The sequence below is a fragment of the Gracilinanus agilis genome, chromosome 1 (assembly GCF_016433145.1).
Source record: "Gracilinanus agilis isolate LMUSP501 chromosome 1, AgileGrace, whole genome shotgun sequence".
Lineage (NCBI taxonomy): Eukaryota > Metazoa > Chordata > Mammalia > Didelphimorphia > Didelphidae > Gracilinanus > Gracilinanus agilis.
The window spans coordinates 585,280,302-585,299,060 of NC_058130.1; positions in this window are offsets into that span (position 1 = coordinate 585,280,302).

An 18,759-nucleotide genomic window follows, 5' to 3' on the forward strand; every position below is an offset into this window, starting at 1 on the left:
ATTATTTGTGTCTTCACTCTTCTTTTTATAGACAGTGTTTGTTTATTTTAAAACATTTGACTTATGTTTACGCTATGTTCCTTTTACTTTCTTTTCCGACAAGAAGTACATTCTTTGATAGGAACCTCTAGAGAAAATACTTGGTTTCTTAATTACACCTTTAAATTTTATTTAATTAGAGTACATTACCTGAAAACATTGAGATGTTTCTTTGGAATATGCTTTGCCTTGAAGACTAGGGACATATTGATAATGGAATAGTCCTAGGAAAATACTTGAAGCTTTCTATTTTGAGGGGCCTCAAAGGGTACCTGGAGCATGGTGCTATAATGTGACCATTGTGTTAGTGGAAATTTGGATATTTAGATATATGACAAACTTCCTGTGGATGTTTAGGGGACTTGGAAACTACATTTCCCATGATTCAACGGTTTTCCTGTCTTATGTGATGGCGTAAGCCAACATAAGGTGTAACTTAAATGAGAGGACTTGATTGCTCTTTGGTATGAGGGAGCCAGGTGGGAGAAGGTATGGCGGGCAATTTGAATGAGATCTTAGCAGGCACGTGGTCATCTTATATTTTGCCAACATGGCTTTAATTAAAATATTCATACTTCTTTTAATATCCATCTATATCAATTTTAATAATAACACCATCCTATGAGGCCTGTGACTGTGGGGTTCAGAAGATCCCAGGCCCTCCATGGAGTTAGTGATTTTTTTAGAACATTCAGAAAAGTCACAATAGATCTGCTGTCAGAAAAAGTATCACCTTCAGAAAGGCAGAAAGGTATTAGAAAGTAGAAGTAGAAATAGATCTTTTAGTTTGGACATTCCAGATTTCCTCTGGAGCTACTTAGAATTTTTAAAGAAAAATACAGATCTACAAAGTGTAACAAAATTATTTACGAGCTTACAAATGTATTCTCTTGGGACAGACATCTGAACTAGAACTCTTGGAGCAACACATTAATTTCTGCAGCATGTAAAATATTTGCAAAAATACAACTTAAGGGGGCAACTGGGTAGCTCAGTGGAGTGAGAGTCAGGCCTAGAGACGGGAGGTCCTAGGTTCAGACCCGGCCTCAGCCACTTCCCAGCTGTGTGACCCTGGGCAAGTCACTTGACCCCCATTGCCCACCCTTACCACTCTTCCACCTATGAGACAATACACCGAAGTACAAGGGTTAAAAAAAAATACAACTTAAAATTAGCTGATGCTTGTCTGGTATATGACCACTGGGCCATACATGGAAAGTACCCTATATTCTATCTCAGCCCCTTTCCTCTTCTCTCCCAATTGCTATGGTGTTGCATAAGAATTTTCCTGTCTGACATTTTATTTATGTGCTGGCACAAAAGCTATGTATTAAAAGTGCTCCTTCCAGCCTTATAATCCTAAAATAATTCATTTTAACATGCAAAATAAACTCCTTATATTCAAAATACTCTCTTATGAACTTTAAATGTGATTTTCTTGTAGAATTAATTCCAGGACACTACTTCTATCTCAGTGGGAAGGACAATCAGAAGTCCTCCTAATATTATCAGAATTATAATTGAACTCAAATGGAATTACCCTCCAATTTAAAGAAGTTGCTGAAATTAATTAAGCTACTTAAATACATTGTAAAAATTATTAAAGGTCTACTACATGTAGGACACAGAGCTAAAAGCTGGTAGGGATATAAGATTTTGATAAGAAACAGCCCTTGCTTCCACCTAACTTATCTACTAGAAAGGAGATATGACACTGAAAATAAGATTGAAAATAAAATGCAAAATATATTATACATATGTTGCAGATTTAGAAAATGAACAACTATGTAAGGGGTGAAAGGAAATGCCACCAACCAGGGGAGATAAGAAGGTCTTCAAAGGCAAGCAACATCTTTGTTGGGGTTTAAAGGATGGATAAGGATTCAATGGGCAAAGAGAGATTGGGATGGAGGGTATTCCAGGCAAAAAGAAGGGCATGAGTGCATGAGAGATTGTGGAGAGAAAAGTCAATCTTCAGTGACAAGAGAATTGACTGTTTGGAGGGGGGAAATGTGAAATGTCAGAAAGTAAAGTGTGGTGCCATATTCTGAACTGCTTTGGTTAGAAAGAATGGGGTTTGTACTTAACTAAGTAGCCAAGAGGGAGTCATGGAAACTTTTTTGGATAGGGGAGTAATATGATCGGATGCCTGCACTGATTTTGGCAGCTTGGGTGAAGGATATAGATTAAAGCCTAGGAAAAGGGGAACCAATTAGAACCCTATTTCATTAGTTTAGGAAAGTAGTGTAGGCCCTGAACTAAGACTGGTAAGGAAGTTTTAGTGGGTCTTTTACATCTGGCATTATTTATTGACTTTTAAAATTGATATTAATGTCATGTTAATAAAATATATTGATTAAATAAATTAGATATTTCTTTACATACATGGAGAAAAGAACTAAACATGGATAGCATGAAAATTCCTGCTTATGAAAAAACAAGGTTTTTTGTGGTCAAAATATTTTGAATGACTTGAAAGCATAATATACAAGGTAAATCACATTTCTACTTTCTTATAAATTCTAAGACATAGGGATGATATTATTTAAGAACTTGAAATAGAAAGAGAAGTGGTAAAATGGCTATAATTAGTTTACAAAAAGAAAAAAGAGCTTGAAAAATCTAAAAGAAATTTGATAGTGTTGAAAATGACTATTTTTAAAGCTTTGGAAACTAAAAAAAAAACCCTCTTGAACATGAAAAGAAACTTCTAGGAGGGACATTTTAGGTCTTTTTAAGTATGAGAGGTAAGAACACTGGGAAATGTATGGTATTGGCGGATACTAGGACTTTTCAAAGTTTATGTTTAAAACTTGCAATCAACATGGAGCCTTTAATCTGGCAGAGTGATTACATAAACATGAATAGGAGTCCCTAGGGTACCTATGTGCATTTTATTTACTCTTAATGCTTATCTCCATATGGTCACTGTAGTCTGATCCATAGAATTTATGGATAAGGGTAAAAGAGGAGCCTTTCCTTACTCTTCACCAATAGGTATTAGCAGTTTGCTTAAGCACTAGTAAACAGAACAAATAAAATCCCACATTAGGATGAACTGCAGTAACTGTTCCATTGTTGATCTTTTAAATGAATGAATGAATGAATGAATGAATGAATGAATGGATGAATGAAAAATAAATAAATAATCAGACAAAGCTAAACATTTGTTTGGGAGGAGGAGGGAGACAAGGTTATTTTCCTTTTTTATTTATTGTTTTGATTTTTTCTTTCTGTCTTTCTTTCTTCCTTTTCATTCTTTCTTTCCTTTTCCTTTCTTTCTTTCTTTCTTTCTTTCTTTCTTTCTTTCTTTCTTTCTTTCTTTCTTTCTTTCTTTCTTTCTTTCTTTCTTTCTTTCTTTCTTTCTTTCTTTCTTTCTTTCCTTTTTCTTCTTCTCTTTTCTTTTTAACTATCCCTTCCATCAGAAAGAGAGCTGTGGAAATTAACCTAATGTGGTCCCCTGCATTAGCTTACTTCCAGATTATGAGGCGGGTCCTATTGAAAAGGCTGCTTTTCAGAAGTACAGAATTGCTGGAAATCATAGTCGTAGTGAGCAGTCTGAATGTTTCCCTGACCCTTTGAAGCCATGTGATTTGTGCTGTAAAGCTAATGCTGGCAATAAAGTAGCCCTGCCTATCTGTTAATCAGGTTGAAGATGGCAGCTGTTTCACATCAAGAGGATTTTAAGACAAAAGCGGAATAAAGCACAGGGCAGAACAGAGCCCAGGACTAGAAATTCTATTCTCTGTCACAGGTTAAAATCAATTGTGATGATTTAAACCTTTCTAATGAAGAATTTAATGCTCACTGCATAGCTAGTGAAGAATACGATGTTTCAGTGGTGAAGTATTGATACATCAGCTACAGAATTCAGTGCATGCATTGACTATCTTTCAAAATCCTTTACTTATGGTATCCTTAAACTTACAGTATCCATCTTACTTAAAATTTTCTTCATGTGAAATCTGATTTTGTCTGTCTCTTTCTCTCTCTTTTTTCCACTCTTGTATAATGCTTTTTTTACTTTTGCCATTACATATAGACTTCTAAAAATTGGTAAAGATTTGGTTTACTATATTTCCCCCCTCCCTTTATCTTTTATGAATGGAAGAACATATATAGAATACAGCAAAACTAATCCAGCAACAAAAAAAGTAAAGCAGTTAAAACTTCCTTTTTCTTTGAAAAACAAAGGCATTCAAGCTTTGCAGTTAAAGTTATTATTTTGGTGGAAATAGTCTAGTATGTTAAAGGGACTTGTAGGATGTTTTCTATTAATATGAGCTTGTCTGATAGAAGCTTCCTAGGGATGCTGAATCCTGCTGTGCAGAAGACTTTAGCTAGAGTACCCTGCATTCAGTGCCCTTGATTTTCAGCTGTTAAGGATGCAATTTTTGTAAATGAACATTTAATTAATATTAATGTTATGCTAACAAAATATATTGATTAAATAAATTGGGTAATTCATTGCATACCTACAGAAAATAACTAAATATGGACACTATGAAAATCACTGTTTAAGTGAAACAAGTGTTTTTGTCAAATATTTTGAATGTCTTGAAAATAAAATATACCAAGGATATCACAAATCCCCCTCAATTATTCATTTTTACTTGTGTTTTTACAGAGAGCACACAGTTTTTTATTCAGCTAAAAGTATATTTAAAATTTAATCTCCTTAGATGTTTCCTGACAATCCCACACCCCTTCCCCACTGTTCTGTTCTGTTAGTTTTCCATATAGTTCATTAAATATGTTCCCTTTAATAAGACTCTTTGCCATGCTATATTATTAGTGATAATATACGCCGTGATAGAAAATTTTAAAGATACTTAAAATGCCACGAATTAAAAAAAACAACCCACAGTCAAAGAAGCACATCTAAGCAGGATTCTCCTACATGTCTTTTGTTTCCATAGGAGCATATCTGACAGTGTCTTGGGAAAAATGTTTTAAACAGCAACTGTAGTTGAATACATGGGCAATTATTTTCAAACAGCTGGAAACTTTTTAAGGCTCGTTTTTCTGCTCTACGAGGTATTACTGGGTATCTCTTCTTTAATGATGGATTATGAGATCCTACCTTAGGACTACCTACATGCTCCATCTCATTTTGCTCATAGTTAACAGTGAAAAGGTCTGTAACTTGAACCACCCAACTATCAGGTTCCTCACAGGAGCTTCACTATTTGGCAAATTATTTGCCTTTGTTGCATTCATTTTTGTTTATAAAATACTAATTACCTCTTTTATTGTTTGAAGAGATTAAAAGTTAATAGGAGAAACTAAATAAACAGAATGCCATTCTGCACAAACTATATAAGCTGGTAATTAATTTCTGGCCTCCTCTGAGCTAATTAACTCATATAAAGAAATGAAGTTAATGAACCATAATTCTAGTCATACAAGTGTAGATACAAGCAGTTTGACTTAATGAATTAATAAGATATTTCCTTTCTTAGAGGTTTTTCAATTGTGTTCCTAATCTGTAGGCCTCTTTAATGTTCCTTTCTGGTTAAAATGTTTAATAAATGGTAGGGCAACCTGGTGATGGTTGTTAGTGAGTCTCTTTCTCCTCCAGGAAGAGTCCCTCGATTGTGGAGTAGCTCTTCCAGCTCAACTGTCTGCTAAACCTTTTCTAAGCAATGATTTGGACCTGCCTAGGATAAAGAGCACTCCTTGTTATTCCAGTGGTGGAACTGATAACATAGGTATTCCAATGTCTTTCCCATCTTCATTTGGTAAGGAAAGTAATCGAAATATCTCCTGTAAGTCCCATTCCTCTATAACCGATCTGTCCCTACTAATATTTACATTCTTTCTACACCTACTTGGAAAGCAAATTCTAATTAAAAGCAAGAATAAAAAGATTAAGAGAAGCTGAGAACTGAACTTGTTCCTATTAAACCCTCATTTTGAGAAGAACCTAATTCATATGCTTTCAAAGATTTTAATTGAAATTTTTTAGTCATAAATAGTAGTGAATGAAGGTAATAAAATAACAAAAAGTTTTTTGATACTAATTTCTCTCAATAATTAAAAAATCAACTGATATTAAAATAATGAATTAAGGTTTACAAATAACTATGTATGTATTATTGTTTACATCATTTTAGTCTCACAACAACTCTATGATATAAATATAATCATTCCCATTTTTTACAGGTGAAACTCCCTAAATTTTAGAGAAATAATATGACTGGACAGTAACTCAATAGCTAGTAAGTGATAGAGGTTGAACTGAAATCCAGGGACCTCCTGACTCCAAGTCTAGAAGAGGTTCTATTATATTATATACCCATTCAATGTGTGGAATGGTATATTCCTGAGACAAACGAACCATCAAATTTAATCCTCTACCTTGAACTATATTTTTTCCATTAAATAATATGAGATGTCATATTACAGAAAAATATTTAGGTCCCAAAATTGACACAAGTTTTAACACAGCAGAGATAATGAATGTTATACACTGGGAAAAAAAAAAGCAAATGGCCATTAAAATGAAAGCTGCGATTAACATCCATTTTATTCTAGTCCAATAATATATATATATATGTATGTGTGTAAATATATGTATATCCATATCACTCACATTTTTCCTAAATTAGAGAATATTCATGAAAGTCATTCCTAATAGAATAAGGAAAAATATTTTAGAAAATAATATAAAGGCAAACTTTGAAAGACTTAAGAACTCTAATTAGTATAATGAATAACCAAATAAATTTGAAAACAATGAAAAAACAAAAAAGACCAAACTTGAAGCTTGTTACCCTTCTTGCTAAAGGAGTGATAATGTGCTAGAGGTTCAGTGGAGGCATTATATATTTATGGATATGGCCAATATGTAGATTTATTTTATTTAGCTATGCATATTTGTTACAAGGTTTTTGTTTTTCTTTTTGAAGTAGAAAGGTGGTGAAAGGGAAAAATGGATTTCTGATATTAATAAGCAAACCAAAATTAAAAAAAAATTTAAATTTAAAGGGAGGAATTATGTCACTTTTTGAAGACAGACAGAGATAGAGATAGAGGAGAGACAGAGAAAGAAACAGGGAAGGATGGAGAGGAGAAAAGAGAGGAGAAAAGAGGAAATCAGAGACCAGAGTAAAGTGGAGGAGAAGTCAAGAGAGGAGAGTAGGAGAAGGAGAAGAGAGTAGAGGTTTGAAAATAGAGGAGAGGAGGTGGCTTCCTAGGCAATAGTTACCTGTCTTATGACATCTGCTTGGTCCCAAGAGCTTTTGGCTTTCTGGTAAACTTTTATGCATCATTGATTTTGATATGAAAGAGAGCAAAGAATATCTTTTGATTTTCAAGAACATCTTTTGATTTTCAAGCAGGGTAACAATATTTTTTCCCAAAATAATTTTTGCAGTTTATTTTCACTCTTCCCTACCACCTAGCTCTCTTCAGAACCTATCCTTTTTATTTTTTCTCAGCAGCATACCTCACCATTTCACCTCCTGTGTATCAGTAAGGCACTTAGGGCCATCCACAATATGGCCTCACCCAAACTTATGAAACCTAGTCTTCATTATTTTATAGTCTGAAATTGACACTCTGAAAAAGTATCTTTACTTTCTTCTAGTCATCATAATCTCTAAAGTATAATATACTAATATTCTCTGTCATATAATTTCATTTTCTCTCCCATTCTTTAGCATTTAAATCAAATTCTGTATTTTTAAAAATAAAGGACTTCCTTCCCAAACTTTCTTGTTCATATTTCCCATCCCCCTGAAGCCCCTGATTTGCTATAACACTTTTCATCTTACTATTGACTTGACAATATCCTATCCTATATACTGTCTTGTGTAGGATATTGTAAGGATGTGGAGACAAATATTTAAAGGAGCCAGTTATCTCTCCATCATGGGTACATGAGCAAATAATAGTCAAGTCAATCAAAAATTCACTGAATGTATCAAGTTCCCAGAAAATTTGATTTGTTAAAAGGCTCATTTTCCCCATCAGAGACAAAATCCTTTTGACTCCTTAATAAGATGTAGTGTTTTTTTCCTCAGAATAATACTTACATTCTCTCTCAGAAGATACTCCTAAGAGTTGCCTACCATGAAATAAAGAGTTCCCTTTAAATCATTAGATACTGAAGTAAATCTCCCATAGAATGGCCCTCATCTCTTAGGTATTTAGTCTCTACACTTCTGTTCTGAACCAATGAAGTAAACCTATTCTTTCAATCGAGGCAACTTTTATAATTATACAAATTTTAACATTAATGAAGATATGTTGTATTTTTATCCCATACAAGTCCAAACTTACATTCATCACTTCATTTTTCTTCCAATCTGTAACATTTTGATTATAGAAATTTATTCCCATTGACTTCGCACATAATTTATTTTAAAAATTGTAGAATATTTCAAGATAAGCCAATAAGAATTCTTCAGAGTTCTACTCTGATGTCTCAACATGGATATTGAAACCCTAAATATTCAAAGGCTAGGCCATTAGAACTTTAGTTCTGGGAGAGTTTACCATACTTTAAAGGATTTAAGTTTGATTTTGGTGACAAACTAAATCTGCTTTCTAAAGACCAATCCAGCTAAGAATGAAACTCCATCATCAATAGTTTAGACTAAGTAAGGAACCTGTTGGAAATGACAATATATGAAATATATTTTTAAAATTAAAAATTCTTCTGTGTAGCCACTTTCTGCTTCAGCAATTAGGGTGATGTAGTAGCAGAAAAGGGGGCAAAGAATGCTAAGAATCTGGAATGTCTGCAAACATTAACTATTGGTACTCTAAGTATGAAGTCTTTGTCCAATGACCAGCAAATTGACATGTAATTAGAAGAACTGAACCACATCAATATTGACATCCTTATAATAAATGAAACCAGAAGACAAAAGAAACTTACTGAATGGAAGGATTACTCATAGGTTGTCCATGAAGAGAAAACAAAGGAGTTGGCAGAGATGTCTTCATCGTGTTCCTAAAGGCATAAGAACCATCATTTTATAGGACACTTGTGCATGTCATTACAGATAAGTCAGATGAATGCAAGAGTTAAGACCACCCTGAAGATAATTGGAGTTTATGGACATCTGTTGCAGAGAATAAACAGATTGAAACATTCAATAAAATTTTTTATAAAATTCTAGAAACTAGTCAGTATATATTGATAATTGATAACTACAGAGAAAAGTTGGGCAAAGGGTATTGATAGCTTCCCCCCAAATGATAAAGCATTCAAGTTTAAGATAGAAAAGAACTTGAATGCTTATAGATTACTCAAAAATCTCTTGAGTGGGGGCAGCTGGGTACCTCAGTGGATTGAGAGTCAGACCTAGAGACGGGAGGTCCTAGGTTCAAATCTGGCCTTAGACACTTCCCAGCTGTGTGACCGTGGGCAAGTCACTTGACCCCCATTGCCCACCCTTACCACTCTTCCACCTAGGAGCCAATACACAGAAGTTAAAGGTTTTAAAAAAACACCTCTTGCATGGATGGTTGAATGAATGAAAAAAAAATCAATTACACACTATATGACAAGTACAGTTTTAAGCACTGGAGTAAAAATACAAAAACAAGATTCATTGTCTTCAAGGAGTTTCTATATTCTAAAAGACAGAAACAATACACATCACAGCGTGTTTGGAATGAGGGAGAGAATATTTTGCTTAAAGTTGCAAGGACTGTGGATGGAATCATAAGAGATTTAACTGACACATTTCCTAGCAACATTAGGAGTATTAATTTAATTATAGTTCTAGAGCTGGAAAGCAGGTGGAAGGTATTTTTTGTGGCAGTAGGGAGGATTGGCTAGATCATGTAAGACAGGGAACATAGTATTGAACATGGCAGGAGGCACAATAAATGGGAAGTAGACATGCTATTTCATTGCCAGCAGTGAACATTTTCTTCAAGAAGAAAGTTAGAAGGTGCTTGACAGAACGAACCTTGAATGTTATCACAAAAATGAATTATGTGTAAACATAAATCCTGCTAAAATTACAGTTATATCAGAAGGATCAATTGTCCATGTGCAGTTAGACTATCAACTTATTAGAGTAAAAGTCAAAATCAATATCAAATTAGAAGAAAAGATAATTGTGAGAAGACTCTACATGTAACTTATTCATGATTTCTCATGCAACATGATTCTTGCCTATATCTTTCTATTCATATTCCTTAAAGGATCTTCTTTTTCACAATTTTGGGGATATCAGTGCAACACTGGAGCTACTCATTTAAAATTCTCTGCTTTTGCTGCATGGCCAGCACACAACCTTTGCCAGTCTTATAAAATCTGGATACTTTTGAAAGAGCCCTTTCCTTTTCCCTATAGGTTTTGATTTGAGTCCTGCCTTTGAGATCAACTAGCTGTGCTAATTAAGCAAGACTCTTAGCATACCTGAAGCCTCAAGGGACAAGCTAAATCTAATTCTATCATTCTGTCATTGTTGAGCATCTTGGTTATGATTAATCCTTCAACCTTACTTCAATATTTCAACAGAATGCAATTCCACAAATTTTCATTAAACACCTGCCATGTATGAGCAACTATGTTAAGCACTGATGATATAAAGATAAAAAATGTTAGATTTATTCATGTAGCAACCTATAATGTAATAGGCAAGAATCATCAGGTACACAAATAATGATTGTACAAATTGTGTATAGTTTGACTGTAATGAATGTTCAAAAAGTTAAATAAAGTTGCATGAGTGATTCAAGGAAGGAAAAATTACTTTTAGGCCAGGAAATCAGGGAACGATTCATGAAGGAGGTGCCATTTATACTGAGCCTTCAAAAATATATAGATTTAGGGGGCAGCTGGGTAGCTCAGTGGATTGAGAGCCAGGCCTAGAGACGGGAGGTCCTAGGTTCAAATCTGGCCTCAGACACTTCCCAGCTGTGTGACCCTGGGCAAGTCACTTGACCCCCATTGCCTACCCTTACCACTCTTCCACCTATAAGTCAATACACAGAAGTTAAGGGTTTAAAAAATTTTTAAATATATATATATATATACACACACACATATATATATATATTTCAATAGATATTTATCTCTGGAGTTGAGAGTCTTTTTGTTCAAAATTTGGGAGATGTTCTGTTTCAATGACCAGATGCAGAAGATAGTAGAACAAGCTCAGAAAGCAATTATTGGCATGATATGAATAGAATATAAAATGTGATAGGGAAGTGATGTGAGGTAATGCTGGGGAGGAAGATCATAGGCAGATTGTGGAAGACTTTAAAATATTTTTGGACAGGGATAGAGTGTTATAAAAAGTGCTAATTATTAGAAAAAGTAACTTTGACAGCAATATAAAAAAATAGATGGGAGAAGGAAGGGAATAGAAACAAAGATACCAGTAGGGAGACTTTTCATAATAGTTCAAGTCAAAGACAATGTGAGCCTCATGCAAACTAGAAGGCATTAAAAAGAGCATGGGCGTCTCAAATGGAAAACTAATAAAGAAGTAGATCCAATAGGACTTGACAGGAGATATTATGTTAGAGAATGAGAGAAAGGGAAAGGGCAAAGGTGATTCAGGTTACGTGTTTAAGTGACTAGTGGCATCATAAAAAGAATGATGGCACCATCAACAGAAATAGAATAGTTAGCAGATTTGAGAAGAATCTGATAGATAACACCTCTTGGCTTACTGAATTTGAAAGTTGCATTCAATACCAGAGTAGAGCCATATATCTGGCATGTGAAGATAAGAGATTTGGATTTGGGGAACATATTTGGGTAGGAGATGATGATTTAAATGCTAAATGGTTGAAGTTGATCTCAAGTTATATGATCACTGATAAGTCAAATAGCCACACATTTAGAAGTTGAATCATTATTATTCAAAATCTAGAAAAGGAGAAAAATTCTTCCTCCAAAACTTCCAAGATAATTCATTCATCCTGTCAAATTTGTCATATCATTTTTGCACATAATAAAATTTCATTTTAGATAAACCTAAATCAGAAAAAATCATAAAATGCTTTTGTCATTACACAAAGAGGAGAAAAATAAAAAGTTAAGAAGTCCAGTGGAGTCAGAAATGCTTTCCTCAATATTCAGATACTCATCAAGCTAGCTATTTATTTCTTCAGATTGTCTTTAAAGATTAAATGAATATAAAACCTTTTCCAGTAACTTTTAAAGAAAAATGTAAATATTCAATATTTAGTGTTGAAGTAATAATGTATGATTAAGCAAATGTCAAAATGGTAGACAAGATTTTCCTCTTCTCTCATATTTAAAGATATCATTAATCTAAATGTCAGCAGACTCCAATTCAGACCTTTGACCTTGAATTGCCATGAAATGATCCCACTTAATTTCTGTCCAACATTTGAAAGCATGTTTGACAGAGAGTCTCAGAAATGTATTTCATCTTGATTTAGGAAGTTTCATTTATCCATCTCCATTATTTATTCAGATGTTAAATGTACATCCTTTCTGGACCATTTGTTTCTAATTGATGGGGTAAACATCATACATAAACATCCAGGAGTAACTGAAAGTGCCTTGAGTGTCTCTGGATGATGATAGACAGTATGTGAAGTACTGTGGGTGTATGTGTGTGTGGGATTGTGTTTTAAGCTAGAGGTAACTTCTTCTATGACCATGACATCACTTGTTATTAATGAAAGTCATGACTGTCTGGTACCAGAAGGCAATCTAATTAAAAAGCAGTATTCCAATAAAGTAAGTTTGAAAGCAATTGGTCAATACTGAAAGCACTTAAGAAAATGTAAGTATGATAAACTGTGATTTAGCTAAAGAAGATGCCACTGTGGGTATATAGCCCAGCTTTTTATTTAGATTAACTTGACTCTTTCTATTTTTTAATTCCTCTAGCTCTTCAGTGCTGTGAAATTACTTTTTTCTTCCTTTCTTAATATATAAGGATTCAAATACATGTCTGGCAAAATTTTGATTCTGGTTCTACTTTCAGGCCATGCTATATGAGCAGGTAAGACTTGATGTGTGTGAAATCATAGGTAGAATAAGAGAGACAGAGACAGAGACAGAGATATAGAGATAGATCAAAGTAGATATAGAAGCAGAAATAAAGACAATCATAGAGACATAGAAATGAGAGAAAAATATAGAGAAAATTCATTTTCATCCACATAGCATATTATTCATGGCACATAATAATTAAATGAAATCAGCTTGAGATTTCCCATGCTATGATGCCAAGAATTAAACAAATGTCTGGTGAATTGCATAGTATATCAAATTATTTCAATCTCCTATTTACATTGTGGATGTTTACCTGATCATATAAACTTTCCAACCTATTTTCTGTTGATAAATTTTGATTCTATAGCAAAACAATCTCATTTTCCCCCAAATTCCTATAATTTTCTGATAAACTCACTCAATTCAATAAACCAAAAAGATTCTCTAAATGTTTTCTTCCTTTCAAATTTTCCTCACTTGAGCAATTTGTTGAAATCCTTAATAGATGGACAAGAAATTATATACCCTTTGATAATTTAGATTTTTTTAATGATGCATGTGGTTGCCATGTTAGAGGCATACATGTTTAGCTTAACTTCCCTATATTTACTTACAAAGTTCAGTCTTTTTCCTCTATTTCTTTGGTCCTTCAATATTTGTTTGAAATATGAAAACCAGGGAGAATTTTCTTTAAAATTTGTTTCCAAAAAAAGATATACTCTACTTCCAGAACTTTCATTATAAGGTCACCAGAGATTCTTAGATTCATCCTTTTGTTCTCACCCTCTCCCCATTTTTCATTTTCTAAATGATTTCTTTATTGAAATACTTGTTTTAATGCTTCCCCCTACCTCCACTTCATGGCTCATTTTCCTTCCAAGGTCTTTCCTTGCATTCCTTGCTTCCTTGATTAAATCTCAAAGGAATATGCTAAGACAACTATCTCTTGAATAAGAATCTCCAGGAAAAAGATATCTGAGATCTATTTTTCAACACTTTACCAGTTGTTTTTTTTTGTATTTAAACAGTTGTTAAATTTACATGTGTCATATCTACTGGATGAAAAGTTATGAATGTGAATAAGAGACAAACCACAAATATATGTTAGGAATGTCTTATGTAGTTTATAATTTATCTATTATAAAATATAACAATAAATTCTCCTATATAAAATGTGCATTCACTACTGAGTGAGATAGCATTGAGTATGCTATTCTCAGAATGAGCATCCAGCTTACTAAAACAAGTCTGTTACTTTCCATTGATGGAGGACTCTGGGGCAAACTTAGGAGGGAGCCTGATGGAAGACAGAAAGGGCAATAAAAAGCTTGCTTGGTCCCCTTACCTCACCCAAGCTGAGTTGGAAGAAGCTTCAACCCAGTCACAGGTATTTTAGATTGTGAGTCAAGGTTCAGTGTGGGGAAGGGGGAGAAGCCATGTGTATATAATGCCTACTTGCTGCCTAGTCAGTTGGCACTTCTTAGCCCATCACTGAAGTGGACCCTTTTCATGAAGGGAATAAATTGCCTTTTTTTCTTCTACATTCTGACTCCAGATTTTGTTTATTTGAGTGAGTCATCATTTTTATCTCACTCACCATCAAAAATGCATATTCATCATTATGTAGAGAGTGAGGTGTAGAAAATACTCCACCAGTATGTGCTAGGATACAAAACATGGAAAAAGATGTATTCTTTTTTTTTTAATCTTTTTTTTTTTAACCCTTGTACTTCGGTGTATTGTCTCATAGGTGGAAGATTGGTAAGTGTGGGCAATGGGGGTCAAGTGACTTGCCCAGGTCACACAGCTGGGAAGTGGCTGAGGCCGGGTCTGAACCTAGGACCTCCTGTCCCTAGGCCTGACTCTCACTCCACTGAGCTACCCAGCTGCCCCAAGATGTATTCTTTTAAGATAAATTTATCCTTAGACTTTGTATTCATAACATAACTAATAACTATACATGATAAGAAGAGATGGAAGGGACACAATCTGTATCAAGAGATAATGCTTATATCAATGATGTCATGTATCTGTTGACAGAATGAAGCATTGAAATATCAAAGTAAAATCTAGGAAACTTTTTAGGTGCTTACTTATTCTAAGTTATTGTTCTCTATTTGCCATTAATACAGGGGCCAAAAATTAAAGAAAAAATGAAACAAAACAAGTAAATAGAAAACCAGTCTCTCCTTTCAAAGAACTTAGATATTAATGGGAAGGTATGACTTGTAAAAAGATTACTAAATACAAAGTATATTCAAGGTTATTTGGAGAAGAAGGGTGGTATAAGAGATCTGGCCTCAAAAAAACAGTGAATTTCCTAGAGTAGTTTTTTTTTTTATCTTTTTTCAACTTCCTATTCTCTTTCTGTCTTGGAATCAATGCTATATATTGGTTTTAGAGCAGAAGAGTAGTCAATAGGGGTTAAGTAACTTGTCCAGGGTCACATAGCTAGGAAGTATCTGAGACAAGATTTGAACCTAGGGTCTTGGCTCACTATCCACTGAGCAACCAAGTTGCCTTAGACGTGTGTGTGTGTGTGTGTGTGTGTGTGTGTGTGTGTGTGTGTAAGTTACCCAAAGTAATTTCAAGGTAGAGAGAAAAGTAACAAGAAGGCTAATTGAATGGGGTGGGGTGGAGGATATCAGGAAAGGCTTTATGTAAGAAATGGGGAAATGCTACTTGAAGTATGCTTTTGTTTGAAGCCTTTCATGGAATGTCTTCTATAAATAACAGAAAATAGACCATTTTGACCAGAATAGAAAGTATGTGAAGGATGTAACTGTGAAAAAAGAATGGAAAGCTAGGTAAGAGAAGTCAAATTTATCCATAACTTCACTTGTCATGTTACATTCAAACTGAATTGGTCTATTTCCCATTCCACAAATTTGACTTCCACTTCTATAATTTTGCACAGATGCTCCTCTGTGACTGGGATGTACTTCCTGCCCATTGTCATTTCATAAAATCCCTAGTTATGGTTTAAGGCAGAGCCAATATAATAGAAAAGATACACAGATCCATCTGATCTCCACCAAATTACCCTTCCAAAATCTTTATCATAATACCTTAAAATAAATTCTGAAGCAGTATAACTCACAAAAAGACAAGGTGAAGTTATTTTTCAGTCCAAAACAACTTAAAAGAAAAGCAAAACAGAACTGGAATACTGGGATGGAGGTAGAGCACAACACTCCAGGTCAGGCTCTATCTTGGCAACAGCAAGGGGCCCTTGGGAAAGGTGAAGCAGCAGCAAAGACTGCCAGGGATCTCAGTCACAGATGGTCAGGACAGGAGACAACTGTTCTAAAAGATATTATGGGAGTCCCTTTGCTGATTCTGGATGTGAGTCTCATGTTGCACTACACATACAGAGATACAGGAAGTAGAACTAGGGCGTACTGTCAGGGTGAGGAGGAACATTAGCATATACCTTTGCTTGAGGCTACAAGAGAGAGAGAGAGAGAGGATCCTACTTAAAGTTTGAAGACAAAAACAAATATTTGTAGTTAATTTCAGACCAGTTCATAGGCAAGAAGAGTATTAAACATATCTCCCCTTATATAATACCACCTTAGAAAAACTGGAACCAGATAGTTTCTCAGAGCTAAAAAAGGCAGTTGCATAAAGAACATGGAAGTTAGAAACAATTCTCCCTTCACCTTAGTTACACACCCTAACTTTATCATTTTTTTAAAATGAAAAGAAAAATGAGCAAATAACAAAAAAATGAAACTCAAAATTAAAAGTTATTTTGGTGACAGGGAAGACCAAAACACAAACACAGAAGAAAGCAAAGACAATATTGCTACACATCCAAAGTCTCTAAGAAAAATATTAATTATTTTCAAGCCCAAAAAAGAATTAATGGGGGAACTTACAAAGTATTTTAAAAATCAAAAAAAGAAGTGGAAGAAAAAATGAAAAAGATAGTCAACAGCTTAGTAAAGGTGGCAAAAATATTGAAGACATTAATATCTTAAAAACAGAATAGGACAATTGGTAAAAGAGACAGAAAGATCCAATGAAGAGAAGAATGTCTTAAAAATCAGAATTGATCAAATGGAAAAAGATCTACAAAAATGAACTGAAGAGAAGAACTTCTTAAAAGGCAGAATAGGCCATATGGAAAAAGAGGTATACAAATTCACTAAGGAAAAGAACAATTTATACAGTAGAATTGGCCAAATGGAAAAAAGTATGAAAGTTCACTCAAGAAAATCATTCTTAAAAATTAGAATTGGAAAACTGGAAGGGAATAACTCTATGAGATACCAACAAGCAATCAAAAAAGCCAAAAGAATGAACAAGAAGAAAATATTAAATATCTCATTAGAAAGTAAAGTGATCTGGAAAATAAATCCCATAGATATAATCTAAGAATTATTAGAATGAAAGACATAAAAAAGAGCTTACATGTTATCTTTCAATAAATCATCTAGAAAAACTGCCTGGTATTCTAGAACCAGAGGTTAAAATAGAAATTGAAAGAATCACTGATCACCTCCTGAAAGGTATCCCAAAAGATAACTCCTAAGACTATTATAGCTAAATTCCAGAATTTCTCAGGTCAAAAAGAAAATACTGTAATAATACAAAAAGAAACGATTTAAATATCATGGAGTCACTATCAGCATAATACAAGATTTAGCAGCTTCTATGTTAAAGAATTGGAGGGCCTGGAATATGACACTGCAGAGGGCAAAGGAACTAAGACTTTACCAAAGAATCATTTACCCAACAAAACTAAGCATAATCCTTCAAGGAGAAAAAAAATGATATTGTATGAATAGAGGACTTTCAAACATTCCTGATGAATAGAGCATAATAGAAAATCTGACTCTCAAATACAGGAATCAAAAGTATAAAAAAGTAAATAGGAGAGAGAAATCCAAAGACATTCATTAAGTTTAAACTGTACACATCTCTACATGGGGAGATGATTCTTCTAACTCCAAAGAACTTTATCACTTTAAGGCAGTTAGAAGAACTATACATAAACAGAGGGCAAGGATGTGAGTTGAATACTATGGGGTTATATAAAAAATAAATTAAGGCATGAGAAAGAAGAATTTTTTGGGAAGACAAGGAAGGGAAAAATAAAATGGAGTAAATTATCTCATATAGAGGCCTGAAAGAAAGAGCTTTTACAGAAGAGAAGATGGAGGAGGTGGGGAGGGGTGTATGTGAACCATACTCTCATCGCAAGTGGCTCTACAAGGGAAGAACATACACAGTCAATTGGGTATAGAAATCTAACTTACCCTACAGGATAGTAGGTAGGAAAGGGGATAAGAGAATAGATGGTGGAACTGATAGAAAAGAGGGCAAATTGGGAGCTATTGAGGTCAGAAATTAAATAGGAGGAAATAGAATGGAAAGTAATACACTAAACATAATGGTCAAAATATTTTTACAAATCTCTCTAATAAAGGCTTCACTTCTCAAATACACAGAGAAATTAGTTGTATATCATATAAATACAAGTCATTCCCCAATTGATGAATAGTCTAAAGATATGAACGGGCTCTTCCCAGACAAAGTAATTAAAGCTCTTTGTAGCCATGCAAAAAAAGGTTATCTGAATCACTCCTCAGAAGAAAAAAAAGTAAATTAAAACAGCTTTGAGATTCTACAGGACACTACCAGATTAACTATTATAACAGAAAAGCAAAAAGACAAAAACTTGGATGGGATGTGTAAAAATTGAGAAACCAATGTACTGTTGGGAGAGTTGTGAAAAGATTCAGTCATTCTCAAGAGCAATGTTA